A 24456-nucleotide genomic window follows, 5' to 3' on the forward strand; every position below is an offset into this window, starting at 1 on the left:
CTATCCACCTACATTCCTAAGAAACCTGCTACATTTTCTATCTATATAATAAAAAAGAGGAATTGTAATATGCCTTTTGTTAACATATGATACAATGTGCTGCCTCAAACCTTCTGTTTGCTCTCTTATTTAAGTTTGTATTTCTTTGTTTTAACTATTTACTTTTTTAACCCACTTTTTAAATCTCTCGACACCCTACAATATGCTCCCTCTGTACCATCCTAGGCTTTTCCTCTCTGTTAAATGCCCCTTTCCCACTCCACTCTTTAGCATGCACTCTTCTCTGTTTGCAGTCTGTGAAGTCTTCTTGCACTGCTTCAGGTCTTCACCTCCAGTCTCCCAGTTACTTCATCTTTCTTAGGAGCATAAAGACATAGGAAGCTGCCTTATCCTGAGTGAGATCACTGGTCTATCTAGCTCAATATTGTCCGCACTGACTGGCAGCAGCTCTCCAGGATTTCAGATAGAGGGCATTCCCAGCTCTTCTTTCAGATGTCTATAGCTCTGTACAGAGCTTGGAAGTAACTCATTATTTTTAATGAGTTACTTGTAATTCGTTACAATTTTAAATAACGAGTGGGTAATTCCATTACATTTGGCAAGTAACGGAACGACTAGTAATTTCCCTACTTTTCAGCTGCGACTTTAACGTTTCCACGGAAGTCAGCTCCTGGCTGTGATTGGTGAACACAAGACATGTGCCTCACACTGATTGGACCTCTGTGCAGACTCTCTCTTCCCTCGTGAATAGGCAGGGCCTGCTAGCGTCTGAGAGGAAAAAATGGACGCTGGAGGAAAAAGCCAGGGCAAGGACAACGGAGGAGAAGGCAGCAGCAGAATGGCGAAGAGCTGTGGAGGTGAGTGACGATGATTTGTGTGTGTGTGTGTGCCGCTCCTTACCTTGCTGCTGCCTCCGCGGCACCTTCTGCCCCCCCCACGACCTACTTCTCTTCCTTCCCCCCCTTTTTGAACTCTCCCCCTTGTTCCCATGCATACCTGTGTGCTGTATTTATCCAGACAGAGCACTCCTGCCTTTTAAAATGCCGGCTAGCTTTTTATTGTATATTTATTTGAACTCCATCTTTCTTTTTATTTGTATTTTTGTCCTGTTTAATCACAAGACTGAATTGTATGTGGGACAAAAACTGTCTCAGTAATAATAATAATAATAATAAAAATAAAAAATAATTAGGCGTATAATAAATGGCTTAAGGCTGATTTTTTTGTTCTTGGCAGAGATGAGGTGAGAAGTAGGGTCCTTGCAGCTCCTCCTCTCAGTCCCCCAGCTCTCAAACTCATGTTCTGTGAGAAAGAGAGAGATTCCCAGTCCCAGAGAGAGACAACTCCTGTAAACCCCATTCTCTCCAACAGCATCCCCAGGCGGGGTACCTGTGAAGATCACCTCTTGTTGAAAAAAATCCATTTATTGCAGCTGAATATCTGGGCAATGTAAAATTAAAATGTTTAACTGATTAATCCTCTCCCTTTCAATAAATTGATCAATTACATTTCAATTGATTTGCTTATCACCAAGACTTCAAATCTATGAGAATTTCCAGAATATAATAATTAAAAGGAGTGCAAGAATGAAGAATTCAATACAGAAGCTCTAGGGCACACAGTTAACAGTTAACAGTTTTAATGTTCACCGCCCAGAGAGCTGTTGCTAGTCGGGCGGTATATAAGCTTAATTAAATAAATAAATAAATAAATAAATAAATCAAGGCTGATCTTTGTTATTGTTTCATGCATTCCCCGGTACAGTAACACACAGAATTACTCTAAAAACAATAAACAAGTGTCTCATATTAAAACTCATTCTTACCAATAAAAATAGGCCCCACTGATTAATCAACTCTCCTTTTAGTTATTTAATCTGCTGAAAATTAAAGCTTGTAGCCCTAGAGTTGGTTTTTTTTAAAAAAAAAATCATTTGACCAGGAAGACAAGTACCGTTCAGTTCTCATACAGTGAATTTCAGAGTTGAGATTAATCTGTTCTCATCACAGCCCAGGCTTGTGTATTTATGTGCAAGCCCTTTCTTGATGACATTGCCATGTGGTGACCAAAGCAAGGAGGAGAGAAGTCTCAGGCTGTGTGGTGCAGTCACTGCAACACAATTGCTGCCTAGAAAAGAATGTGCAGGTGCAAAAAGCAGAAGCTCAAGTAAGCTTCAATAAGATGAACAGTGCCAAAGCTGCACAGGCTGCAATAGGCAATGTTGAGGGGTTTCATCATTACTGCTTTTTAGGAAGTGAAGGTCAACCACTGTCAGTGCCGCCCTGGGCTCCTACTGCGAGGAAGGGCGGGATATATATAAATATAAATAAATATATATATATACAGAAAGAAAGAAAGGAGAGATGTAAAGGGGAGTATTTCTTTAGATGTTACCCTACTTTCCATTTTTGCTTTCTATTTGCTTCTAGCCCTATTCTGTCACTCTCCAGTACACATGAAGAAGGGGCAGTGAGGGCAACTCCCAAACCTGGGTGTTGCGCCTCCAAGTTAGTTACTTAGAACTAGGTATGCCTTTCCTATCTACGATGTATTTCTATAAATGAAATAGCTTTTCTTATTTTACTAAGTCTTAAGTCTCAGTGATCTCAGTGCAGGGTAAAAGCCTGGCACAAACACACACATTGGCACACACAAGCATCATAGACTGTTGACAATCTCTGCTAATATCTATACAAATGTACATAACATGCATCACCTGAACTCAGAGGGCACACCCTGAGAAGCTGAAAGCAATTGAAGAAGCAATAAAGGCAAGGAGACGTGGCCTTCCTGAACCAATGCATGACACCCCTCCCCCCAAAATGCTGAAGCAGCAGCAGACAACCCTTGAGAGGTGGGGATCTGGCAGGGAGCCTGTCACCCAGAGCAACCTCGACAGGAGAATAATTGATTTCATTGTAGAGGAGACATTACCACTTCAGACTGTGGACAAACCATCATTCATTAATCTGGTTCGCATTGGACTCCCCAAAGATCTCACCATCATATGTGCCAAGACTCTGAGAGACAGAATTGAGAAGAGAGCATGCCACATGAGAGAAACTCTTGCAAACCGAATGGGTGCTGTGGCATATATAGCAACCACTGCAGATTGTTGGACCAATGGCAAGAAGAGTTACTTTGGGGTAACAGCCCACTGGATCAACCCAACTACCCTGAAACGTGAGGTCGGGGCCTTAGCTTGTAAGCGTCTGAAGGGGCACCATACATACGATGTCCGTTCAAAAGCACTGCATGATGTACATGTGCAGTACAGGATCCACAACAAAGTTATGTGCACTACTACAGACAATGGCTCCAACTTTGTGAAAGCGTTCAGAGTTTTCATGGCCAAAGAACCAGTGGAAGCTGCAGGCACCAGTGACGATGATGGTGATAACCAGGAGGAGGAGGAGGCTGAGGTGGAGTTTGTGCCTATCTGTGAGATCCTGGACACAGGACATGAGGCAGAGGAAGAAGCTGCAGACTCAGGAGAGGATTTTGTTTTACCACCACACCAGAGATGTGCTAGCCACACCCTCAACCTTGTGGCAACACAAGACATAGAGGCCATGCTTTCTGACTCCTCCAAAAGTAGTCTTCTTGGTCCTTTCAAGAAACAGTTTCGTTCCTTGATGGGAAAGTGCAGCAAGTTGTGGTTCAAGCAGAACCAGTCAGCACAGATTGCTGAGTATATCCATGTGCAATGTGGTGTGTATCTGAAGGTACCGAAAAGACCAGGTGGAATTCCACCTTTGATGCGTTGAAGCAACTACATGAGCTCCTGTCAACTGTGCCACTAAAAATGCATGCCATAATGGACCACTGCTCCTTGTCCAGGATCACAGCTGCTGAGATTGAAGTGGTACAGGAATACACAGAGATTGTGGAGCCACTAGCCCAGTCCCTAGATATCCTGCAACGGGAGAACGGCATGTTCATGGGGTATTTGCTACCAACGCTCTGCAATCTGGACCGCAAGTTAGAAGGACTGGAAAACAAACCTGAGAGGTACACATACTGTTTTCAGCTGCTGAGAGGTGTGCGCGAAGCCCTAAGAAAGCGGTTTGCAGCTATCTGGGAGGACAAGAGGCTTCTTCTGGCAGCCTGCCTACACCCTCGCTTCAAACTAGATTGGCTGGAATCATGTCAGGCCACCACCCATACCAACAAGTAAGAACATTAGGGAAGCCCTTTGGGTGGATTACTCCAAGGGAAATGTTGTCTCAAGGGAGGCATCAGAGGGCTTAAGGTGGTAGGCAGGGGCTGGGCCTTTTCTTCCTGGGGCTCCTCATCACAACCTTGGGTTGCTGCAGGTAATCCTTAAGGGTCTGCTGTGCTGCCCCATGAGTGTGGTGACTTGGTCACCTTCCTACCTTCCATGTCATCATCCACAGGCTCAGGCTGGACCCTGAACCAGGGGACATGACAAGCATCAGGAAATGAAGAGCAGATGATGGTTTCCTAACATATATGTGTTAACATATCCTCTCTCTTTCTTAGATACACAATGGAAGCCTTGTTGAAAGCTGAAATAAAGATGGGTGTACTTAATGAGGACAGTGATCAGTCTTCAGATAAAGACCAGGAAGGAGATGACTTAGAAGATGACTTCTTTAACTTTCTGCCCCAGGGCAAGAAGTCAGCAGTGGACACTGCTGAGGAGGAACTGGTGAGGTACCTGAGGTCTCCCAGCAGGGAAGTGTCATCACTCCATGGCTTTCCACGTGTGCTGCAGTGTTTTTTGCAGCACAACACAGGCTTGCCTTCAAGCGCCGCAGTAGAACGCCTGTTCAGTACTGGTGGCAACGTAATGACTGTAAAAAGACATTCCTTGTCTGACATGCTCTTTGAGCATCTTGTTCTTTTGAGACATAACAGAAACATATTATAAAAGCATTTCAAGTGTAAAATTTGATTTCAAGAGTTGGGGTATCATCATTGCTTGGGGGGATGTGAGATTCTGTTATGCCGTTATGTTAATCTTCAAGTATTGGGGTATCTTCATTGCTTGGGGGGATGTGAGATTCTGTTATGCCATTATGTTAATCTTACAGATAAATTTTTTTATTCTACTACCCCCTGTGTGTGTGTGTTTATTTTTAATATTGTTTTAGGCTTCTTAGATGTGCAGCAGCCAAGGCCAGCACCTTGTAGGAGTTTTTTTTAAAAAGCAACTGAAATGTAATTGTAGCGATTACTTTTGAGGAAAAGTAAAGTAATCAGTTACTTTCAGAGTAATTGTAATTGTAACGGTGATTACTGCTTTTTTGGGCCAAGTAATTGTAACTGTAATTTATTACTTTTTAAAAGTAATCTTCCAAGCTCTGGCTCTGTACTACTGAGCTACGACCCTTCCTGTTCTTTACCCTACAGGTCTTATTACACCCCGTAGCACTCTATTCCAGAGGTTGGAAGTAATTCATTACTTTTTGAGGAACGAGTGGGTAATTCCTTTACATTTTGATTGTGATAGAACTAGGAGTAATTTTATTACTTTTGTGGAGTAATTGTAATGTTTCTAGCATTACTTTGGGGCATTACTTGGGGGGGAGCAAGGGAAGTCTTCTGCTCCTCTGATCTGTGGATAAAAATCATGTGCCTCAAACTGGGTTCTGTGCAGCATCACTCTTCCCTCGTGTTCTGTGGGTGGGTAGGAAGTGATGACGGAGGAGGTGGAGAGTGAGATGGGGTGAAGTGGAGAAAACAATTGTTTAAAAAAATGGATGGTGGTGGTGAAGAATGGAGTGAAGGAAAAAAGGAGCCGGAGGGCAAGACCATGGATAAAAGGAGAAGGCAGCAGCAGAATGGAGGTGCATGTGTGCGTGTGAATACTGTGTTTGCTCTTGGCACACAAAGTGGCCTCCACCACCCTCTCTGGCTATTGTGCTGCATTAGCAGTATTTTAACTTTTTTGCATCTCAGGGGAAAATGTTTGCTTGGGTGAGTGTCCCTTAGTTGGTGGCAGGGCAGGGTCCGGGAGGTGGTTAAGTGAGAGAGATTACACTTTCTGGCTGGCTGGGTGGGGTGGGGTTGCGCTTTGTTTGATGTGCAAAGATCTGTGTAGTGGCCTCTGCCTCCCTCCCCACCTCCCTTACTAGCAGAGAGACCACCATTGCTATCTTATGGATAAAAGAATTATTCTACTACCTCTGTATGTGTGTGTTTATTTTTAATGTTGTTTTAGGCTACTTAGATGTGCAGCAGCCAAGGCCAGCATCTTGTAGGTGTTTTTTTTAAAAAAGTAACTGAAATGTAATTATAGTGATTACTTTTGAGAAAAAAATCAGTTACTTTCAGAGCAATTGTAATTATAATGGTAATTACTACTTTTTTGGGCCATGTAATGGTAACTGTAATTTATTACTTTTAAAAAGTAATCTTCCAAGCTCCGCTCTCTTCTCTCTGCAGCACTACAGGCCTCACTGTGGTCCCCACACTGAACCTCCCCCCCATCTCTTTGCACACCCCATAGCTCAGTTCTTCCCTTCCCTCAGAGCTGGCCCAAGACATTCTGTTGCCTGAAGGGAAGGACAACATGGTCCCCCCCTCAAAAAAATTAATATACAGAAGCCAACCAAACTTTGAATCTTTCAGTTGCATCCTTCATTAGCACAGCCTCCTTCATTGCACCTGAGGCAGGCAGGCTTATGCTGTAGGTGCAGGGCACACAGGTCTGTAATACTGCACTGCCATTCCCCACCTGCTAGCATCTACCACCTGAGGGGGGTGCCTGAATCTGCCTAATGGGGCAATAAGGCTGTCAACTCTCCCCACAATTCACACACCAGCAGGAAGCTCAGGTGTAAATGGATCATGCACCTTGGCTGGATTGGCTACAACAGTTTGGAAAAACTGGCATCATCTCCACCTTGTGCTTCAGAATCAAGGGAGAGAATGAGAAATACAGAGAGTTCTATAGACTCAATTGTTCCTTTTTGGTGAGCCTCAGAACGAAAATGTAGGAAACAGCAACAAATGATGAACATTTGGAATTCCCCCATGGGGCTGCAATTGATCTAAAAAGGCCTTATGTTGTGCAACCCTAGACTAGTTATACCTGGATAACAGTGTATGTCAGATGAAAGGAAACTTCAGGCAGACTTGCAGACTTTTAGCCTATAGCAGGTTAGGACAGGATCTTATTTGTTTCCAGAACCCCTTGGAGCCATACCAGGCCTTCCCATAATGGCTGACCATTGGCTGTGCTGGCTGGGGCTGATGGGGATTGTAATCCAAAACATCTAGAGGGCACCAAGTTGGGAATAGTTGGTGTGTATTGTGTGCAGATATGGTATCTTCTGTTCCCAGGAGATCCTGTGCTATCAGCATGCAAAGTTGCTGGGTCTGACTAGCGGGTGGTGTGTGTCACCTTGGTTATTCTGCATTGCATGTGGCATCAGTACAGCAGCAAGGAGTCTGTTATTCAGTAACCACTTGCCAGTGACTGGGAAGGTTAAGTGGAGTCATTAAGCTAGTAATTACCGAAACAAAGTGCAGATGACGTGTTTTCATTATGATGATGGGGAGAAGCTAGGAGAGAGTGCTGAGGAATGTAAGAATGGGGGCATACTGGAGGGTGGAGGGGAAGTATTAGAGTATCTTTTGCCAACCTGGAGATGTCCAGATGTTTTAGCCTACAACAGCATGTCTTGGGGGAGGGACTTATGGGAATTGTAGTTCAAAACCTTTGGAGGGCTCCAGGTTGGCAAAGGCTGTACTAGAGGATGCTGGGATAGCCTGAGCCCATTTTTTTATACTATCTTTTTGCTATGGTAAAGTTCGCATGAAGATTTTATTTTTCTGCCTCAATTTTGGATAGTCTCCATTGTGATTGATTGTACCCTCATGCAGCAAGAGGTATACATACAACAGTTTGCTCCAGCATGATATATAATGGCTCTCACATCACACAAAATCAATGCAGAAAAAAACCAACTCTCATGAGAACTTGGGAGGCATAGTTTGTTTCATTATGTTTAAATCTTGCTTTTCTTCCACCTGGAATTCAAGATGGTGCCCATGGAGTTCCCAAGGAGTCTCCCATCCAGGTACTGACCAGAGCTAGTCCTGCTTACCTGCAGCTAAGTTGCTGTATATTATGTGATGTCAGATCAGGTTCTGTAGAGTTGAAGCATCTCCATCTACAAAGATGGACAGTTTAGATCAGGGGTGGGTCACCTATTTCAGCCCAAGGGCTGCATTCCCTTTTGGGCAGCCTTCTGAGGGCCACATTTATTGTGACCTAAGTAAGCAAGCTGTACCTTCAAGGTCTTATACCTCTCTCTTGATTTGTATTCTTATGTTCTGTTTCTGCTATGATGGCTAAGGCCGCTTAGAATGCATTTTAATAGTTGTAGTATGCAAGATATGAATAAATAGCTCATATTAGAAGAATATTATGCTGTCTGAAGTCTAACTCCCAATTAGAAAATTTTGGGTACCTCCCAAGACCCAAGAACCCTTGGATGGGGTCTCTGTCTAAAATCCATCTACTTTTTGATCTAATGACTAGGTGATCTAATGTTCAACATTTAAGGACTCGGATTAGATGTGGATAAAGGGAGAAAGCAAGAACCCCCAGCACTGTGTATTCATAGGAAAGAGGGCCAGCCTTGCCAGTATCAAGAGGATAGTAGGATATACCTTTCCTGAAGACTGTTGAGAAGCAAAATCAGGAACAAGATTCTATGCCTGGCAAGAGTTAATCTCTCCCTTCTGAAATAACCAGCAGCCAGACACAAAAGATCTCACCTTTCTTTGGTCTGAGGTCCAGAGTAGGGTGGTGTTCTTAGAGAGCGATGTGAAGTGTCCAGGAAACTGTTGGAGCCATAAGTGCTGATTTGTCCTGGGTAAGACCTTTACCTCAAATGTGTTTTGGGTTACAATGGGTTGCACGTAAACTGATGAGTGGTTTAATGACATGAAAGGATTTCCTTTTGAATATTTGTCTTAGGTGAAGTTAAAGATTATGCCTGCCGTCTCCCATGCTATGTATTAGTGTAAATTCTTATTTCTGGGAAGAATGTTTTTATCTTGTGTACATTACATTAACTTGACCTATACATCGGGTGGGGGGGCATTGTTCAGTTAAAGGGATTATTCCTCAGGTAAATCTTCAATTTGGAACCTTCCTTCCTATTTACTAACTAATCAGTACATGTCTTCCTGAGGTCAGGAAACCAGTTCTGGCCACCCTGATGTTTGGGGTTATTGTGAAGGCTGTTTCCCAGAGTGCACTACAGCTTGAGCTCCTATGCTCTGATCTATTAACATGAACCAAAGAATAAAAACTCCCCAAATGTGCATACCTCCTTACACCTTCTCTGTGCTCTATCCAGACAAGCAAGAGGCATTATGAGAGTACAAGGACACATTCCAACCAGGCAAAAGTGCTTGTGATATGAAGCAGGGCCAGTGAGAAGTGTGGTCTGGGGATAGGGGTGTGGCCTGGGAAGAGTTCTGAGGGCCAAACCAAGAGGCTCCCCATGCCTGATCTAGATGGTGGGGTGGTGTTTTATTTTCAATAGCTGGGAGTCATAGAGAAATTCCATGGCTGAAGCCTTAAAAGTGGGATTCCTGCTCTGGATCTTTCCGGGAATGCTCTGAATGGGACATCGACCAATTTAGCTCTTCTCTGTCACTACGATTCAGAAGGGGTGCAGCAGGGCTGGCCCAAGCCATTTTGCTGCCTGTGGCAAAGTGCAAGATAGGGAACATAGGAAGCTGCCTTGTACTGAGTCAGGCCATTGGTCTGTCTTGCCCAGTATTGGCTACATAGACTGGTTGTGGCTCTCTAGAATTTCAGATATGGGACATTCCCAGCCCTACCAGGAGATGCTGAGGATTGAACCTGGGACCTTCTGCATGCAAAGCAGATGCTCTACCACTCAGCTATGGCCCTTTCCCAAAGATATCCCCCATTCCATGTATAGAAGCTGACTAGGGTGGCAACTGAATCATAGATCTACCTTGGTGGTGGGACAATGTCCTCTGCTGTTACTAAAGGCAGCAGGCTAGATTAGGGAGTGCAGGGCAGGCCACGCAATTCACAGAGCTTTGTCCTTCTACACCTCACTGCTGCTCCCCACTACTCCCCCAATCCCCAGCATCATAGAATCATAGAATAGTAGAGTTGGAAGGGGCCTAATAAGGCCATCAAGTCCAACCCCCTGCTCAATGCAGGAATCCAAATCAAAGCATTCCTGGCAGATGGCTGTCCAGCTGCCTCTTGATGCCTCCAGTGTCGGAGAGCCCACTACCTCTCTAGGTAATTGGTTCCATTGTCGTATGGCTCTAACAGTTAGGAAGTTTTTCCTGATATCCAGTTGAAATCTGGCTTCCTGCAACTTGAGCCCATTATTCAGTGTCCTGCACTCTGGGACGATCATCTGATGTCTCATTCTACTGAAGAGTAGGGCTAGCAGCCCTGGTTCAGAAGAGGAGGAAATCTTAGCCATGATATAACTTGCCTCCCTGGGCTCCGTCTGGGAGGAAGGGTGGGATATAAATCAAATAATAAACAACAAACAAATAAATAACTTGATTACTGTAACACATTTTCTGTGGCGCTACCTTAGTATTTGGTCCAGAAGCTGCAGCTGGGGCAGAGTGCAATAGCCAGATTGCTTAGAGGAGCAGACTACTGGCAACATGTTACTCCTCTCCTGAGAGAGCTGCACTGGTTCCCAATTTGCTACTGGGCCTGGTTTAACGTTCTTGTGTGAATCCATATAGCCCTAAACAACGTGAGCCCAAAGTACCTTAAGGACCATTTGATTCCTTATGCTCTGCCTCAATCACTGAGATCCTCTGGTGTAGCACTTTGGTGGCTCCCCATGCCCCTGTCATTCAGTTGGCCTTTACTAGGGACTGAGTTTTCAGTATGGCAGGCCCTGCCCTGCAAATTCCCTACCAGTACAGGCTTGGCAGGAATCATTCCTGCCTTCTTTTAGATGTCTTTTAAAAACTGTGTTACTCAGCCTGGCCTTTGCAATGTAAAATTATTTTTACCAACTAGCTTTTACTGATGCATTTATTTACCTTATTATAAGTTTGCATGCTGTAAAACATCTTGCTGTATTTTTATGAAAGTGCAGTCTACATATATTTTAATTAGTAAAAAACCCTGTGAGTTTTCATTTTAATAGAACTGGAACCACAATCTTGTATATATCTTGAGACTCCACTGTCACATTGCTTACACAAGCAGACTGTGAACAGGAGCAAAGATTCAGCTGGTAGCTGAGTACAGGAACCAACTTTACTCTGTTGGGAAGGGGAGGAAACAACAGCCTCTTTTGCATCCACACTGGCTATTTATTAGGCCTAGTGAGGTGAACCAAAACTGTTGAAATATCAGTCATCTTGGTATTTTGAGCTTCCAATCCTCAAAGTGATTAACTTCTGGAGAATAACATTGTCACTGAAAAGGAGCTGCAATGAGATCTAGTTTAGCTTAGTATTTACCTTAAGTCTGTATACACACCACACCTCATATCCATGATTCGCGAAACTCTTGTGAGCCAGAATCTTGCAATGCAATTGTGTGGAATGTGCACAGCTAAGTGTCCGTATGGGGGAGCGGTGTCCCCGACAGGACTGAAGCCTGAGCTGCAGACAATGTAGGTTTGTTTCTGCTTATTGAGCCAGAAAGGCAATGCTCAAATTCCAGCTTGTTCCAACACAGGGAAATAATGGCTCCTATAGGAACCTTGTAAGACCCCACAGGGCCTCCACCGACAGCAATCCTAGTAGATTCTGTCAGGTAGAAGGAAGAAAATACCAGCACTTTAGGGAAGGTTGATCTTGTTCTGTTATTGTCACCCCAAATGATGGACATAGGAAGCTGCTTTATACTGAGTCAGATCATTGGTCTATCTTGCCCAGTACCTCCTATACTGACAGACAGCCGCACTCCAGAGTTTCAGGCAGGAGTCTCTCCCGGTCCTACCTGGAGATGCCAGGGATTGAAGTTGGGATCTTCTGCATGCAAAGCAGATGCTCTACCATGGAGCTACAGTTTTGTGTCTTCATTGCTTGGCCTCATTCTCTGAGGGTACCTCCCTATTGGTATCTGGAGGGCACAATGGACATAATGTCCTACTTGGAGGATGGTGCATTTGAAGTCTCATGGACTGCCTTATTCTGCAATGAGGGTACAACATAAAAAGCTTGGATGATAGCACCAGGCTGGCTGTTTCTCCCTGAGCAGGGAACAGTCAAAACGATTTCCATTAATCAATATTCCCAGCAGAAGGCAGTCATTCCATGTATTAGATTGATATGTTGATAGTGCCTAGGATTCACTAGAACCTTATATACAGTGTCACTATCTCCAAGGTACAACAGGGCTCATCCACACAGCGATTTAGTGTGTGTCTGGTGCTACTTGCATCCTCTTATTATTTGCATGGTTCACATGATGTTGCAGGCAAGCAGAAGTTATCACATGGTTTCCCCCTTTAAATCCGTATTAACCCAATCCGCTGATAATTACAGTTTTAACCTGAAGTTTTCTTCATTTTACTTATACACAAAGCACAGGGATCACTCCAAATTAGATTTGCTATTTATGAACCATTCAACATTTTGGTGACACAAAACAAGTAAGAAATTATTGCAACTGCAATATAATCATGGGCACTGTTATCATTAGCTACATTATTAACTATTGAGGACATGTCCCTATCTAGCAGCATTCATTACTACCATCCTTGTGTCATTTCAGTGTAGAGTGCACTGTACTGGTAGAGAACACGTGAGTCTCTCAAGAAGGTGTGGATGCATTTTTCTTGCCAAAATTATGGTTATCTCCTGGGATTTTATTTCTTATGAGAAATAACCCTTGGCAAAAATTTAAAAATTATAGATCAGTTGGGAATAATAAGCTTTCTATTTACTATGAACTGAGCACCAGTACATAAAATTAGGGATAGGTAACAATTTTATTCAAAGTATGAATGTATTCCTGTGGTGACAGGACTAATGCCATAGCCACCCCACAATCATTAATAGCTCACAGTGAGCAAAACAAAACACCAACCCCATGATGAATGTGAGCTATGTTATATAACACATCACTTATAATTGTAAATAGTATTGGTACTTCTCTTGTACAATATCCCACTTATATTTTTGGTATCGCATGTGTATCATGGAGCATTTTCCAATGGTTTGCTAGCAATGATTGTAGAATAGATTTTATATTGAAGCGTGTGTGTGTGCGGGCAACAGTACAATCCTATACATTTATTCAGAAGTAAGTCTCATTGTTTTCAACTGAGCTTCCTCCCAGATGTAGGTAGAGAACTGCAGTCTAATTGTATCTTTCTGCGTTGTTATTTCTGGGTACGTGTTTGAAGTCCATTTCTTCCCCTTTTCTCTGTCACCTCATCTTTTAAAATAATTTCCATATTAGGCATTACGAGGGAGAACTTTCTCCAAGGCCTGACTAGCTACTGACCCAATGGGGATACTTAGCTTTAATAACTTGGCTCCTGCTCTTGTGTGAGTTTGTCATTCTGCAAAGACCATCCCCGACCCACCCCTCTTTCGCTCCCAGGCTTTTTCAAAAACTATTGGATGAGCTGATTTAACTCTGTTCCCATTCTGCTGTTTGCAATTTGTGCTTTTTGCAATGCTTGCTTTTTATTATTATTTATTTAATACTGAACATGTAATGTTATTTAAAGTTTAATACTATTAATGCAGCCTTAAACTGATGCTAGCCATAGGTGGCTGGGAATTGCAGGCAGGCAAGCACATAGAATTCCGCATGGGGGAGTAGGCTGGCAGAGAAGAAGGGGCAGAGGGCTCCAAAACATAGACATGGAATGGGAAACCCCCCTCCTCTGTGCCCAGCATTAAAACATTCAGTGGGCTGATGGGGGAGCAATGGGACTCTCTCCATCCTTCCTCTGCCAGTCCTCAGAAGGCTGGTAAAAATACTTTGCAGGCTGGTAACGTTTATGGGTTTATTGACAAGGCCATATAAATATTTAATTTTTACTTGGTGAGCTGCCCTGGAAGTGGTAACATGGATGCGCAGGGTGTAAGTTCCTAAATAAATACCAAGTGGCAGGTCTACTGGACCCTCCCTTATAGACGTTCTTGGTACAGCACTGTGTTGGTTTGCTTCCCCTGCCAAGTTCCTGCTGATCCTGATTCTAAACATGCCCTAATGAGAACACCAGTTGACTGTTGATGTGTTTTATGCTGACGCTGGTGGTACTTTTTATTTTTGCAGACAAATGAGTCATCAAGAGGATGTCATGGCCTTGTTTCTTCAGGCCTTCCTGGATGTTCTTCTTTTTCCTTTGCGGGGTTTTTTGGGGGCTGAAAAGGAGCTTCTTAATGAAAAGCACTGTTGGAAGAGTTAAAAATAGCTTTCTCTTTCTGCTTCATTTTCACATGAACAGCAAAAAAATAGTGTCCTGAACTTTGTGTCTTCTCCCTTTCCTACTACTCTGGCCAATTGTTAAGTGGATGCTTCTATAATGCGTACAAACTGGCCTTGCTATACAACACAAAGCAAGAGAACCTGCAGAGATTTGGGGGGTGGGGGATTTGTCCTTAAAGAGCAGCAGATTGTGTTTGTATATTTACTACCATGGTGGTACTTTTTCCTGCAGTGCAATATTTCCTACCCCCTTCCGTCTTGAATAAACCCTAATGCCTCCCGATCTCCCATCCCCCTTCATCTCCCTCAGACAAGAGGAAGATAAAGATAGGATTTTGCTACAATTTCAAATTTAATTTTTAAAACAAGTCCTAGGTTTCTAGTCCTTGATACAGAGAAACTGTTGAAAATAATGCCAATGGTAGCCGCCTATCACAGAGCAGGGACACACAACTTGTGTCACTCTGGGGGGCATTTTTATTTTTACTATGATTACATTTCCTGTGGAAGCATTTTTCTTTCAATTTTAGCTGTTTCCCTTTAAATGCATCCTGTTGGCCCCCTTTTACTGTGCAGCCCATAGCATACACTCTCTTCTTTCTGCAAACCCCTCTTTTACCTCTCTTTTCTTCTTCCACCTATAACCATAGCTCTTTCTCTAGCACCATATAATTTAACCCCCGCCCCATACATCCTGCAAGACTCTCCTTCTCCAAAGCAGGACCTTCTAAGCTCAACAGAATTCTTGGCTGGGCTAGGAAAGGACCATCGCTCACTGGCACAGCAGCTGCTTTGCAGGCAGAAGCTCCCAGGTTCAGTCCTTAGCATCTCCTGGTAGGGTTTGGAAAGACTCCCTGCTTGGAACCCTAGAGAGCCACTGCCAGTCAATGTAGGCAGTTCTGAGGTAGATAAACGAATTGATCTGACTCGGTATAAGGCAACTTCCAATGTGATAGTCCTTCTATATGTTGGGCCAAATAGCATCTTTTTAGGGTGGGGACATTTATGATTTAAAAAGTGTGTCTGGGTGTGTGTGCAGGAAGAGTTAACCACCTTTCCCCCTCCCCCCAACAGCGGCTGTTTGCCAACATTTTAAGGATGTGAGTGGATCTCCAAAGTTTTGACTAGTTTGGCCCTAAGGTATGGGACAGTTATTCAGGCATGCCATGAGAGCAATCAGCTAGTGAAGGTGTCCTGATAATGTACCCATCAGCCATTGGTGCCAAAATGTTTAGCTTGGCTGATTTTTATGACCTTGCTTCCTGGCTAATGGAACACTAACAACCAGAGGGTTTGTACCTCTTTCTCTGTTCTCAAAATCCTTTGTGGCCATGGCAGAATGTCCCCTTGGAAAAGTGCACAGTGGCTAGACTTGAGGATGTACTCAGAGCAGCAGAGGCATTTGGGGAAACAGCCCTGAATGAATTTGTGATTACAACTACTGGTGAACTTTGTGATGAGCAGGTCATTTTACAAGCCTTTGAGAGTAAGCTTTGCATTTGGTGCCTGTTACATGTAGAATATATTTTTCTCCCCTCCCCAACAGAACTAATTACTGCTTCAGTAAGCGGACATATAGATCTGGGAAATGATGTGTGGGAAGAGTTAAAGACTCTTAACGCTGCTTCCTCAGTTTAATTAGGAGATATTTGCAGACAAAATAGACTGAGTTTATTTTCATCATTTTAATTCATAATCCATTTATGCTAGTTTCATACAACATAGGAAACAGACCTTTAGTGTGGTGGCACCTACCCTGTGGAATTCCCTCCCCTTAAATATTAGGCAGGCACCATTTCTGTTATCTTTTCGGGGCCTATTGAAGACTTTCCTCTTTCAACAAGCCTTTTAAGACCTGTCTCAGTCTGCATCTGTGTTGGAATTGTTTTTAATATGTTTTTTTTTAACTTTTTTTTCTAAACAATATTTTTTAACCCTTTTTATTTAGGATGTTTTTAAAGCTTTTTTAAAGAATGTTTTTAAAGTTGTTTTGTTTTAATGTATTTTAAGGTCTGTTTTTATGATGTTTTAATGTTTACTGCTTTTGTTTGCTGCCCTGGGCTCCTGCTGGGAGGAAGGGTGAGATATAAATAAAACAATAAATAAATAAATATTGTTTCTGGATTAGGAAACTGCTAAAGCTTGTCATTTGCAGGGTGAGGATTAAGAATGTTTTGCACCTCTTTTTGAAATCCACTCTTCTTGAGATAAGGCTGGTTGACTTTCAACAGGATTTACTGTCAAAATGAATGATTTAGAATTGCAGCTGTGGATATTGCTGCTTTGGTTTTTTATTTTAATGGATATTGTTGCAAGAACCCTGAATTATTTACCTATAGAAAAAGTTAATCACTTCCAAATACTAGCATCATGTTTTTCCTAGGATTGGGGATTGATTACATTCCCTGGTAGGGATCCTCATATAATTTTTTTGAGTTAAAGGGGGTAGGTGGGAATTCTCTGTATGATTATTATTTTACTAGGTGCTCCACCTATGCATGCTTTGCATGCCAACCCCTTCCTCTCCCTTTGTCTCAGGTTGCCAAGGCACCTCCATCCCTCCTCCTAATCTCCAACTGGTCTTGCCCACAGTACGTCCTTCCTCCCTCCACAGCACATGGTCTGTAGGAAAGGGAGGCCTCATGGTAGCAATGCTAAGGCCTCCCATGAAGCAGCTCTGTGGGCTGCTGCCTGTCCCTTGTCTTCCTTGCCCTTTCTCCCCCCGCTGGCAACCTTGAGCCCAGCATGGCTGCACTTAAGCACACCACTTGCTTGCCTTGCTGTTGCTTTCAGTCCTGCTGGCCTTGAGCTCAGCATGGCTGGACCATGGCACACCGCTCGCCTTCCTTGCCCTTTTCCCTCTCTCCCACCTGTGTTGAGCCCAGTGAGGCTAGGTTGAACATGTCACTCACCTTCTTTCCCCTTCCGTCATCCCCAGCCTTGAGCCCAGCATGGCTGGGCCACCGTGCACTTGCTCACCTACTTTCCCTGTCTACAGGCTGCTCTACAGGCTGCTTTTTAAAAAGATGCTGCTGATGCCCTGCAAATCTCTGGAAACTGGTCTGGCACCAGAGGGTGACCAAATCAGGTCCTGGCAGAGGGCCCTTGTGGCCCCTCCTTAGGGTGGGTGGGTAGGACTCCCGTTCTGCAATCCGCAGCTCCCAGGCACCCCCCTACAACTGTGCAGGCCCACATTGCCTGCCTGCACGCTCCATCTACCTCTCCCGTTGGGGTGAATGCTGGTTGCGCTGTGTGCATGCCTGCCATCAACCAAGATGGAGGCCGAGGCTTCCCTAAGGGGATGATGGCTCTGCTGCCATCTTGGTTGATGGTAGGCATGCGCGTGCTATCAACTAAGATGGCAGTAGAGGCATCACCCCCTTAGGGAAGCCTCGGTTGCCATCTTGGTTGATGGCAGGCATGCTTGTGCAGCACTGCCAGCATTTACCACAGCGGGAGAAGTAGGTGCGGGCAAGTGCCAAGGGCCCAGGGCAGGCTGGTACCCAAGGGCCCAGTCATGGTTGGCACCACCCCTGTCTGGAAAGGCAAGTAAACCCTGGTATCTCCTCCTGCCGGTATAATGTGTGCAAGGCAGAGAGTGGTTCGTGAAATAAGAAGGAGGGGAGAGACTTTCTGTGTGTAGCATAAGGCTCTGGAGCCTTATTAACATTCAGACTCTGTCCTAGGCTGTGTTTGGAAATACCAACAACCCACTTTGTCATCTGGGTTCCTGAATGGAAAAAGAAGCGTGTCTGTGCCTTGAAGAGCAGAAGAATGTGGAGTGCTTTGAGGCGGAAAGCAGAGCACTAAGGGAAGAGACTGTGGGTGAGGGGTGGCACAGCTGTCAGGCAGAGCAAAATGTGTGCCAATTAGGAGAAAGGAAGGAGAGGTTGCATAGACCCAGTGCCAGCCAAAGGATGATGGGAGACTTCCTGGCTGAAGGTGGTGCCAAGGTGAGAGAAGGTGCCAAGGAGAGGTATGCAGAGAGGCAATCAATTCCAACTAATGCTGCACTATTAAGAATATTTACAGTGCATTGAAATGAATGGGGCTTAAAGTCCATGAAAACATGTTTAGGATTGGGGCCAAAGTCCAGGTGTGGTACTAGACAAGCTCAGGACCAGGTTCCTTGAGTGACTGCCTTCTCCCTTATATGCCCAGTAGGTCATTGCAGTCTGTCGGAGTGCTGCTTCTCCAAGTTCCAAAGTTATCAGAAGCCTGCTCAATAGTAATCTGGAGCAGGGCTTTCAGTGTGGCTGCCCCTATTCTGTGGATCAGCATTCCTGTTGAGACAGGGCAGACACCCATTATCTGCACTTTCCAGAAACAATTGAAGACATGTTTGTTCCAGTGAGCTTTCCCAGCTGGATGAATGGGTCTCTGTCATGTCTGTCTGTCTTGTATTGTCTTAAATATATCTACTTTTGTGTGTGTGTGTTTTTAGCACTTCAGTGTAAGTGGTCTTAAGACACTTGTGTGAAAGGAGATAAATAATAATGTTGACTCAAATGCAGTAAGTCATGACGAGTGCCTTGCATTTATATTCTGTCCTCTGAGGACAGCTCTGCTATTTTATCCCATGCAACCGTCTGCGAGGTGGATTTAGCCGAGTGACAGGCCCGAAGTCACCTAGTGAGATCCACGGAGTAGCAGGGATTTCATACCTGCTTCTGCCTGCTCCAAGTCCGGGACTCTTAAACACAGGGACAATCTCAAGCTCCCACGCACAGGAGAATTAACAGCTCTCGGTTCAGACAGTGCTGGGTCACTTGAGCATCACCACACGTTCCTGGAATATGTGAAACTCTATAGACACATGCAGAACCGACCTCCTCCCCCCATTACCTCAACGGGAATCTTGAACGAAGGGCTTCTAGTAGGGCTGTGGAGTCGGAGTCGTGGAGTCGGAAGCAATTTTGGGTGGTCAGAGTCGGTAGAAATGTACCAACTCCGACTTCAAAATAAATTTTGATTGACAATTTTTTGGGACAGTGTAAAACCCGGAATGGAACGGAACAGGCCGGAACGGGCCCTTTATAAAATAAATTGATGCCAAAAACACTGGGATGTGTTAGAGGCATTTGAGAACAACATTTAAGAACAAAAACCATTCCGATAGGATTTTTATTAACCCTTTAACAACCAGAATGCCCTCCAGAACGGAATGAAACAGCCCAGAACAGCAACTTCCCAGCGAGCCAGACCTCTGAAATTCACCAGTCCCACACGACTACATGGGATGCATGCAATAAGACACAAAACTTCCACGAAAACCACGTTCCAATACCCATTCTGGGCTATAATATGGTTTTACGTAAAGCAGCCCGGAACAGCGATTTCCCAGTCAGCCAGACCCATCAAATTCACCAGTCCCACACGACTACATGGGATGCATGCAATAAGACACAAAACGTCCACGAAAACCATGTTCCGATACCCATTCCGGGCTATATTATGCTTTTACGTAAAACAGCCCGGAACGGCGACTTCCCAATCAGCCAGACCCACCAAATTCACCAGTCCAACATGACTCGATGGGATTCATGCAAAAAGTCATAAAACTTCCACATAAGCCACGTTCCATGCAATAATACATCTTTCTGAACAGAGCCCAGAACAACATCTGAACCAGCCAAGTCAATCAAATGCATCAGTCATGCATAACTGTATAAGTCAATGCTCTGGGCCACAAGCTTTCAGAGCAACCACATTACAAGGCCCATTTTCTCATCTAGTTTGGCCCTCAGACTGGCAGTAGCTGTCCAAGGTCCTGTTCTCCAGCCTTCTTGCCTGAGAGCCTTTTGACTGGAAGGTTCTTCTGCCTCCACCTCATGCGCTCTGCCCAATGAGTGGGAGTCCCTCCCACAGGTTCCAGACTTTAATAACCTTGATTTTGAAATTAGTTATGTCAGAAACTCATTTCACAGAAAGCAAACTGGTGAGGTTTGGCCCAGAACTTGAACACAAGACAGAGGTGGAGTCTGAGCCCAAGCACACAAGAACACTTCTTTGAACCCAGTTTTTTCCTGTGATAGCACATCTATTTCACAGAAGGCAAACTCTATTTCTATCCCCCTTCTGCCAGCTGACTTGCCCCTCCAATCTCTCTTTGTCTCTCTCTCCCCAATTCACCAGCCATTCGCAACCTGGTAGCAGCACCAATAGTGCTGCTTAGTGGACCTACAAACAGCAAGAAAGGGTATTGCTGATCACCCCAGAGGTTCCCGGTTCATCCAGAGCTTGGAAGATTACTTTTAAAAAGTAATAAATTACAGTTACAGTTACATGGCCCAAAAAGTAGTAATTACAGTTACAATTACAACTGCTCTGAAAGTAACTGATTACTTTACTTTTCCTCCACAGTAATCACTACAATTACATTTCAGTTACTTAAAAAAAACACCTACAAGGTGCTGGCCTTGGCTGCTGCACATCTAACTAGCCTAAAACAACATTAAAAATAAACAAACACATACAGAGGTAGTAGAATAATTATTTTTATTCATAAGATAGCAATGGTAGTCTCTCTGCTGGTAAGGGAGGTGGGGAGGGAGGCTGAGGCCACTACTCAGATCTTTGCATGGCAAACCAAGTGCAACCCCCCCCCCCGCCAGCCAGCATAATCTCTCTCACTTAACCACCTCCCAGACCCTGCCCTGCCCCCAACTAAGGGACACTCACTCAAGCAAACATTTTCCCCTGAGATGCAAAAAAGTTAAAATACTGCAAATGCAGCACAGTAGCCAGAGTTGGTGGTGGAGGCCACTTTGTGTGCCAAGTGCAAACACAGTATTCTCTCTCTCTCTCTCTCTCTCTCTCTCTCTCTCTCTCTCTGTGTGTGTGTGTGTGTGTGTGTGTGTGTGTGTGTGTGTGTGTGTGTCATCTTTCGCCCCCACAGTTCTTTATCTCCATTCTGCTGCTGCCTCCTTCTCCTTTATTCATGTTCTTGACCTCCGGATCCTTTCCCCCTCCACTCCATTCTTCACCACCGCTATCCACTCCACCCCATCTCACTCTCCGCCTCCTGCCTCATCGCCTCCTGCCCATCCACAGAGCATGAGGAAAGAGAGACACTTAACAGAAGCCCAGTTTGAGGCACATGATTTTCATCCACAAATCAGAGGAGCAGAAGACTTCCCCTGCTCCCCCCCCAAATAATGCCCAAAAGTAATTCTGGAAAAGTTACAATTACTCCACAAAAGTAGTAAAATTACTCCTAGTTCTATTACAATCAAAATGTAAAGGAATTACCCACTCGTTACTGAAAAAAAGTAATGAATTACAAGTAATTCGTTACTTGTAACTAGTTACTTCCAAGTTCTGAGTTCATCCTGTGTTATCTCCCATTTCCCAACAAAAGGAGAGGCAGCAACATGTGTGGTTGGTGAATTTTGGTAGGTCTGGCTGATTGGGAAGTTGCCGTTCCGGGCTGTTTTACATAAAAGCGTATTATAGCCCAGAACAGGTATCAGAACGTGGTTTTTGTGGAAGTTTTGTGTCTTATTGCATGCATCCCATGTAGTCGTGTGGGACTGGTGAATTTGGTGGGTCTGGCTGATTGGGAAGTCACCATTCCGGGCTGTTTTACGTAAAAGCGTATTATAGCCTGGAACGGGTATCGGAACGTGGTTTTCGTGGAAGTTTTGTGTCTTATTGCATGCATCCCATCTAGTCGTGTGGGACTGGTGAATTTGGTGGGTCTGGCTGATTGGGAAGTCGCCATTCTGGGCTATTTTACGTAAAAGCGTATTATAGCCCGGAACGGGTATCAGAACGTGGTTTTCGTGGAAGTTTTGTGTCTTATTGCATGCATCCCATGTAGTCCTGTGGAAAGGAGTCGCCGGCGGCAAGCGAAAGAAGTCCCTGACTTAAGCTGAACGCCGCGAGAGGGGAGGAGGAGGGCCTTGCTATGGGGCGGGGTTACCTCGGCGGGGGTCAGCCCCTTGTATGGAAGGGCCATGCGGTAGCTCTAGCACGCTGAGATTGGAGAGTGCGGCGATATCGGAGGAGTCGGTGCAGGTGAGTGGTGCTGGTCCGCGGAAGGAATCATTTCTCTTGGCCGCTTATCGGCGGCTGGACGGTAGCAGAGAGCCCGCTGGGCACGGAGGAACGATTGGGCTACAGACCATGTGATCCGCAAGAAGCAGTCCTTCCATAGAAACTGTCTGCCTCGCGTCGGAAGGAAACTCTCTCCCTTGAACGACTAAGAGGGGAGCGGGGAAACAAGGGCAGGTACCTGTTGCTTTCCCGGAGTGGCAGAAAGGCTGGGGGCGGATTCCTGCTAGGCTTGTTCCCTGGCCACGAGGCGAGAGATGCCAACCTGGCATCCCAACTCTAGCAGGCTCGGCTCCTTTTTCTCTAGTAGGCGACTCGAGGAGTAGGTCAGGCTTTATCGACACGGCAACGCAAAGCTGGCTGCGTTAGCGCTCAACAGTTTAGGGCTGCATTTCGAAGTCTGCATCCCTGCAGTGTCCCCCGCTGGTGCCGCCGCCGCCTCCTGAAAACGTGGTTTGGCATCGGGCCGTGTAATTCGCCCGCAAGCAAGCGTTTGGCGCCCGGTTGATAGAGTAATGGTGGTTTCTGGCGTTATTTGAAGTTGGCGCGAAGAGCCGAAGGTGGCGGGAAGTGGTGTCAGAATGCCAGTGGGCACTGGGCAGCAGGCCCGGCCTAGGGGGGCTCTCTCCTCGCCACTTAGGAGTCATATTCTGTTCTTAGAAATTTAAGCATGTGAGACATTCTCTTTCTTTGAACTAACTAGTCTAAAATGACCGCTTCGAAACATTCTGGCAACAAGCCCCGCCCACTCTAGAACCTCTGTATTGTTTCTGAAGTATCGCAGCGCTGCTGTCCGTTTTAAATGGAACTGCTGTCCTGTTTCCAAATGGCAATCATGTTTGTGGTGAGTGTCTCTTCTGTTCATCGAGCGATTCCATATCACGTCGCAGTAGTTAGAGTAAATGGCGCATGAGAGCCATGAGAGCTGTTTTGGGGCACACTTCCTTTTTTTTTTTTGCACAGGTACAACTGCAGGTGGTTTACCTGTGCAAAGCATTCTGTGTGGTGTCACTGAAGTGTCTTCTGGGAACTTCCAAACCTAAATATGTGCCAGAATGTTGCTTTTTCTCAGAACTTGTCCAGTATTCCTGGATTTTAAATTTTAAAAAGTGATTTTATATATAGAAAGCAACAATGTGCATTCTCCTTTACAGAGTACAAAAGAACATGCCCCTGTGCTGAGAAACTTATAATCTAAAATTCAGCACAGAAGTTGCAAAGAAAAGGGAGGGAGAGAGGAAAAGGAGATTTGAATATGTGTTATTTTTACTTGTTCAATCTAGGCTTTTAAGTAGGCATGGGGTTTTGCCAGAGATGGATTTTGGGGAGTGACTTGAATCAAGTAGGAACTTAGGAATGTGCCTTGTACCAACATAGAACATAGGTTCATCTTGCTCAGTACTGTCAATACCAGAGGAGGTAGAGTCCAACAACATCTGGAGGGCCACAGGTTCCCTAACCCCTTGTCTACACTGACTGGCAGTGGCAGTCTAGGGTTTCAGATAGTTTTAATTCCCAGTCGTACCTGGAGATGCTAGGGATTGAATCTTGGGAGGGTTTGCCTGCAAAGCATGTGCTCTACCACTGAACTATGGCTCTTCCCCCAGATATGAGAAGTGGCATCACACAAGTGTTGTTGGAGGCAGTTCCAGGCATAAGGGGCACCAAAAGAGAAAGGGCAGGGTTGTTTAAAGGAGCATGAGTCCTTCGGATGGTGGAGAGTTGTCAAACTGGAGAAGTTAAGATTTTGATCAGGGATCAATTAAGACAGGAGAGCAGAGAGATAAGGGAAAGGGTAACTTGTGAAGGGAACCTTAAATTGCTTTCATGTCAAAGCCCTCATTCTGGATCCACTTTTTAAACTTTATGCACATTATACTCACTAAACCTGATTCTCAGTTGGCCATTAGTTGTCACGTTCCTAACCTTTCTTCAGTCCTTATCACTCAAATACAGACAGAAGGTCAAACTAGACAATAATCAGGATCTCAGCAGGTGTG

The 24456-nt window shown here is 44.7% G+C and overlaps 1 protein-coding gene across 6 annotated transcripts in view; it reads left to right on the top strand.

Moving 5' to 3' along the window:
- SLC29A1 (solute carrier family 29 member 1 (Augustine blood group)) overlaps window positions 1-24456 on the top strand; it is a 128122-nt gene that overhangs the window by 24397 nt on the left and 79269 nt on the right. The window contains exon 1 of one of the 6 annotated variants that reach the window (XM_061624846.1): window positions 835-857. The exons of 1 other annotated variant lie outside the window; for it this stretch is intronic. The gene's annotated coding sequence lies outside the window, so the exon portion shown is untranslated. Of the gene's footprint in view, window positions 1-834; window positions 858-22314; window positions 22421-22458; window positions 22634-22715; window positions 23301-24456 lie in introns of those variants that run through there. 4 more of the 6 variants (XM_061624848.1, XM_061624839.1, XM_061624843.1 and 1 more) reach the window with 4 other exon arrangements.

This window comes from Rhineura floridana, chromosome 4 (assembly GCF_030035675.1).
Source record: "Rhineura floridana isolate rRhiFlo1 chromosome 4, rRhiFlo1.hap2, whole genome shotgun sequence".
NCBI lineage: Eukaryota > Metazoa > Chordata > Lepidosauria > Squamata > Rhineuridae > Rhineura > Rhineura floridana.